The sequence below is a fragment of the Psammomys obesus genome, unplaced genomic scaffold (assembly GCF_907164565.1).
Source record: "Psammomys obesus unplaced genomic scaffold, mPsaObe1.curated_primary_1811, whole genome shotgun sequence".
Taxonomy (NCBI): Eukaryota; Metazoa; Chordata; class Mammalia; order Rodentia; family Muridae; genus Psammomys; species Psammomys obesus.
The window spans coordinates 2,683,836-2,690,580 of NW_026596430.1; the positions used below are offsets into that span (position 1 = coordinate 2,683,836).

The following is a 6,745-nucleotide window of genomic DNA, read 5'->3' on the forward strand; positions in this document are numbered from 1 at the left end:
CTTGACTGTTTTTTACACATTCATTCTTTTTCTATCAGTCATTAACTTCTACCTTCTATCTCGTTACTGAGCATAACTTTTTTATGTTGATATAGCAGCATAAGCAGAGGAAATCTCATTTAATAATGAGCCTTGACCTCTCTGTGTTGAAGGGTGCATTCTCAGTCTTCATGTGTATAGATGGTCGCTTGTCGGTTGGGCTAAGGTAGTTCATGATCTCTTTGCTTTGCGTGACTAGAAATTTCCCTAGAACTTGTATCTAGTATGAGAGAGGCCACATGAATCTTTCTTATTTCTTCTACCAAACACCTGTTTTATCATGTTTCCAATATTGGATCGGTGGCTAAAAAGTATTACTTCATAATCACATTTTGAGAACTTAGCATTTTTAAAGCAAATGGAAGAGTGTTACCTTATGGTGCTGTCTCTTGTCATATCGATCCCATCCCCTGATGGCAGCAGCAATGTTTGTAACCGTGGTCATAACTGTCATGTGACCCTTTGAGTCTCCTTCATGACACTTATGTTGAATAAAATGGTGATGTTCTAATTATCCACTGACTGCTTTATACATGCAAAAAATACAAATAATGCAGAAATTGGGGTATACCCATCCCCAATGTTCATTTGTTCCAGTATCTTCCCTTATTCTCTCACTTTTTATTGACAATTTGTAGGTTTAATGAATTAGTACCAGGCAGAACCATCCTTCAGTGGTCTAGAATATTTTATCCTGTAATTAGATTTTTGAAGTCTTACTATCTGAATTTTTTTTATTTGAGAAATGGCAAAATAAAGACCCAGGATACATGGACTATAAGTTAAAACACAATCTCTTAATTTTTTTATCTATTCTGTGTATTGGTACATATGTTTCTTTACCTCTCTGCCTTGGTTTCACTTGAGATGATGCCAACGTTGACTTCACATGGTTTTTTCATGAATATCAAATAAATGAATATGTGTAAAATTCCCAAATTCTCACATATTCTCAATTTTTCAAAATTGTTTGCTCTTATGGTAATGTCACTTTTTCTTGGTTTCAAAATTAATACTATATCAAATTAATTTTTCCTCCTAACTTGTCTTCCTCACCACTACATTATACAAGAGTTCTGTAGAAAGGGAGGTATGACTTAACTCAGCAAAGCCTTTCCTTACATTTTTGTAGTACTGCTAACCAAAATCTATCAGTGCTACATCAAAAGACAAACTGCATCTCCTGAGAGAATGTAGTATCTACTCTAATGCCAAGGAAACATCTGTTCTTAACATTCATGTAATATCAACATAAGTCAAAGGTAATAAACACTTTTTTTTTTAAATCACAAAGAAACAAGTCAGAGGAAATCTTATAAATGTTAGGTTGATTGATAAGCCCTGCTCTGGTAGTTACAGTGTGTTTACAATGAGGAGTTTTCTATCTGAACATACTATACGTGGCTATTAGAAGCGGTCATGGCAAGAGAAAATCACAGCTGGCTTGCTGCTGACAGCACACAGTCAACCAGAAAACAGTAGGGCAAGCTGGGATGGAGGTAGGGTATGTTTACTAGAGAAGAAAAGAACAAAACTCTATAGGACTTCTAAGGAGGAAAGGAATACTATTCTGCTGGGAGAGAAGGCATTATGACCCAAAATGACAAGTGTTTTCACTCCAGGCCTGACTTTAGTTCCTCCAAGAGCCAAGTGGAATGACACATTGAATCAAACAGGCAATTCTGCAAAGTTAGAAACCCTACAGATCTAAGCTTGGTTTGCTTTTAAAAATGTAATACATCAAAAGTGACCTGCTTTAGTGACATGCTAATCCCACCAAAAAATAACCCCAATAACATCCACCCACCCTTGTCAGTAACAATGTTCAAGTTGACCAAACAACTTATACTACTTACTTGTGTATGGATAAGTACGCATCTTCTAATCCTGAACACAGGGATGGGTGGTGGCAAGCTTTGCTACCTCACCTGCTACTGGTCCAGCATCTGCTCCTGCAGATTGGGTGGGGAAACCCCAAATAGTAAAGAAGAAGCTTAGCCCCAGATAACCAACTTTCCTGGTATTGCATTGTCACCCCCTAACTCAATGAGGAGAGCCTAGCCAAGCGCCTCAAATTTAGCACCAAGTGACTAGGATGGTTTTCTCAATTAGAAAAACATGTGTCAACACAGCCATATATATATATACATATATATAACTTTTTTGTTTTTACATTTAAATATAAAAATACTACTCTATTTTGTGTTATAAATGGAGGGCCAAGAAATAGAAATCTTTTATTCCTTTACTGCAGGAGCATCTGTCAAGAGTTACAATGAGCTGTGTTCATGGAGGGTGTGAACTCACTGCGCTTAAGCACTGAAACATAGCACATGGGACCAACTTCCAACTCCTCACCACACTTCCATTTGGAATAAAAAGTTGGTTTCATCTGAAGAAATAACAACTCTCTATTAACAGGAGAAATGTCAATCTAAGCCATGGACCTGTCCTTTCTATTATACTGAAGAAAAATATCCACCCTTACCACAAATATACCCACTTTGTAACAGCTATGCCTGCTGGACTTGCATTCCTGATGAGATGAAACAGTGTGCTACATTTCCCTATTTCCCTCCCTTAAAAATATAGATTAAAAAAAAAGAGGTAGGGGTTGAGTGTGTAGAGATTAAGAACTTGACCCCTTTGTTCTGGTTAATAAAAAGCAAGATTAACAGGACATGACATTCTATCCTTTTGAGTTACAATGGGGACAACTGGGAGAAGGAAGAGCTGGTTGAACTAGAGAGGGCTTAAGATCACTGGAAGTCCAGTCAACTTGGTTTTTGTATTGGAAGGGCTCATCACCAGCCTTACTGAGAAGGCATGTGCAGACGATGGCAAAGGGGTCACAATTGGCAGAAAGGAGGCAGAATTCTAAGTAACCTTTCTTCCCTTGGCCAACAGCCTGGAGAATATGGATGCTGGCACTGTGGTTGGATACTCCAGCAGAAAAGTCATTGGTGTTGGAGATTTCGTAGAATCCAGTCAGATGCTGGGCCGTGTCCAGGCCCCTTGGAATCTTAGGTGCGAATGTGGCACTGGTGCAATTTGCTTAGTTTCTCAGGGGCTTCCTCAATGTACCTTGGTGCTAAAGTTAGTGCAGCAGCCTGCACCATTCCAGTTCCCCAGGAATGGACTTGGGTCACAGGATGCTATCATCTGAAGTCTTCACACACACTATGCAAAATGAAGTGGGCCACCCATAGACAATCTCCCATGTGTATTCCTTCAAAGGGTCCTATTTGGAATTCCCACTGAGGTCATGCCTATCACCTAAGCATTAGTCCTTGTATTCTTGACTCCCACATAAAAGCAGACTTGGTGCTGAGCCTCCAAAATATTCCTACCATATTATTTGTCTGCTCCCACACCACAGTAATACAGGCCTTGGGGCCCAGGAAAGCCATTGGAAAGCCAAACAAAATGGTGTCCATCTGTTCTCATGATGTATTCTCCTGTCTCATTCCAAATCAGGGGCACTGGTTACTCACCATTTCCATTATAAGTTTACAGGTATACCTTAATATGTATAGGATTCCAGTTATACTTGAAAACTTTACTGAATACCAACTTGTTGGGAATTTTGTGGAAGGGGTCCTAAATTATGACAAAAGGGCTGAAATACATGTCACTGTTGGAAACTTCAGACTGAAAGGTATTAACTAGAACCATCAAAATCCTACTCAGGTAACTCTTCTCCACGCTTGGGCTAACAGTCCAGGGTAATCTGCTACGTAGTTCTTCTCTGGTACCATCAACCCAGACATACATGGCTTGGACTTTCTCACCCTGAGGCATGGACAAGTACGTTTGCTTGATGCCTTTGTTCAAATGGGAACTTGCTGAGGTGGCCGTGGTAGAAGGTGTTTTGTCTGATGGCCAGCGGGGTGATGGGTGGATGGACAGGCCAAGAGAGTGAGGCAAAGAAGAAAGATTGGTGTAGTAGTGATCAGACGTGTCGTTTTACTCCCATTCTCGGCTTTTGAAAATAAACACTTAACCAATTGAATTACGTGTGAGATCTGTTACAAAACCCTTCATCCATATGATGGCTTGTGCAGCAATTACACAGGTGAAAATTATTTCTAATAAATATCCATAGAGCATATCTAGTGAATATGAAGTAGAACATAATATTTTAAATACTAGATGACTCCAATTTTCTGACATTGTATATTTGTTTCCTTTAAAAGAGTGAAAGTAAATGTAGTCAAATATTGATAGTAATTATCTTCTGACAGTAATTTGAAATTTTCTCAACTTTTGTATGTAAAATAAAATGCATCATTTTTCTAATTGGAGATTAAATTAATTTTCACATTGAGATACTTTGGTTCAGCTCAAGTCAACTATATACAAAGAAAGAAAAAAAATCAAAGTCTAAATGATATTAAAACTCTGCATCTTGGCCATGTCTAGGAAGGCAGCTGAGTAATCTGAAATGAATTTTCCTACTTTGTCATACTTGCTGACCCAGCCATACCATTTATTGAGCTGTGTATAATCAGGAAATGAAGCAGATTGCTTTTAACTGCTGAGATTCATATATATTCCTTATATACTGTATGTAATGTTAACTTTTACACCTTTAGCTCCTATCACACAGTTTAACTAAAAGAAAGGCATTACTTGCAATTTTAAGTATTTACAGATCCTATGAAACTCATTTATGAAGCTGCCATCCCCTTCCAAGAAAACAAAAAATTAGTGTGCATTATTATATCAAAAGTGGGTTATTTAACAGTAGTAAAGGAATTGCAATAATGTGAATTTCAAATGGTAATAGTATGTTTAAATAAATTATAAACTAGAGTGCGCATAGCCTCTAAATTCAGTGTTTACAAAGAATACATCTTGCCACAAGGCAGTATAACATTGTTTAAATTATAATGTAAAAGAATAGGAAAATAATATTGTAAAACATAAACATATGTAGAAAAATGAATGAAAAAAACATCATTTTAAAGTTGTAATATATTGGAATGAATGACTAATTAGTTTATTGTATTTCACACTTTCACCCACATTATGTTCAAAAAAACAGCATAAAATAAATGCAAAACAAACAGACCATGTTTAGCGCACTGGTGACTGTTTATTATTTTTGGCAAATAAAGGATTTCCAATGGTGCTTACTCCCTTTGTATTTTTAAGTTAAATCTATTGGACACCCTTCACCCAATTAAACAAAAGAATGCCACAACACTTCTCAGTCTATAGAATGCTTTTTGGCTACTTTGGTTGTTTGGACCCAAGACCACAAATTCTGTGTATGTCACATAGTTTAATTTTAAAGATATATCTGTGTCTTTCCATATTTGATTCAGTGGCTTCTTGCATGCTTAGTTTAAAATATGAAGCATTCAGTGAAAGTTGTCAGCAAGGAAATAATGATCAGACAAAAAATAGTATGTGTAAAATAGAATTGTATAAAAAAATAAGTACAGGTTCTCATTGATTCTGTGACGGATTGTAAAGGATGTTAAAAGTGAACATTTTAGTATAAATGTATGTTCAATGGTATAACTAATATTGGGTTAATAAGTATGCAGATGAAATGTTTTATAGAAAGAAGTCTAGTTTTCAGGAGAGATTTTTTTAAATTAACTTTGTTATGATAACAAATAAATATATTTGCTTGACATTTCCTTCTCTTTGTAGCTTTTGAGTTTTAGGAGGCAAATATTTTATCTCAATCCTTTAGGGACATTATTTACTAATTTACTAGTGAGTCTTTGTAATTTGCTGTTTAAAGAGGAGTAATTTGGTTTTGCTTACTTTCCTTCCTTTTCCTTAACTTGATGATCCTGAAGCCCCTTATGAACACAGAAAGAGCTGACATGAGGAGCAATTCCATGCTGGAAAAGTCTGCTAACAATATGAGGAAAACTAACACGCCTAAGTTCAAGTGGAGAAACATCATTTTGCATTTAAAGGTTTTCTAGCTTATCCCTCACTAACATGATAAAATGAATAAAATTATACTTGTCTCCTCTTTTACCTGAAAATCCACAATTAAGAAAGCAAAACAAGATGGGGCACATGCAGGAAGAGCACAACCTAAGAGAATCTGAAATCCTCGATGCAATGAAGGCCTCTAAGGAGCTCAAATGTGTTGGTGGTGGTCAGGATTTCCCACCAGATAAAAACGTGTCTGATGAAATCACAATGCAAATTGGTTGTGAAATTCATGTGTAAGTTTTTAATATTTAGCAGGATTGGTCTTTACAATTGCATATTTGTGAAAAACACAAGCCACGGCATTTCCTTCTAATTATCATTGTAGGTATGCAATGGCCACATCTTAAGATGTCACAATTTTTAGGGTGAAAATTGATGGCCTCCCATTTGTTTCTGTATGAACAAATGTATCCCTCCTCCAGAATTTTGTTGACATGAGAACACTCAATAACTGGTTGTGAAGGATAAAAAAATATACCAATACACATTCTTGCTACATGCACTTCTTAATAAGACATACTAGATTCAAGGTCTTCATGTGGTTGATATGTAACACAGCTGAATGTTCTGTGTGCATATAGTTTTTTAAGCCCTTAAATTTGTTTGTTTACTGTAAAAAGTATTTCATAAATGTAAAGTATGTTGCAGTTGTTTCAATGATTCATCAGACTCTAAACATTTCAAAAGCAAGTAGAATGTGGGGTTCCCCCAGTTTGATTTTTTTAAATGACTCTATAGAATC

The 6,745-nt window shown here is 36.4% G+C and overlaps 1 pseudogene; it reads right to left on the reverse strand.

The window, feature by feature from the left end:
- Window positions 1-2,728: 2,728 nt before the first annotated feature.
- LOC129669557 (glutamine synthetase-like) lies at window positions 2,729-5,899 on the reverse strand (annotated as a pseudogene).
- Window positions 5,900-6,745: the final 846 nt, after the last annotated feature.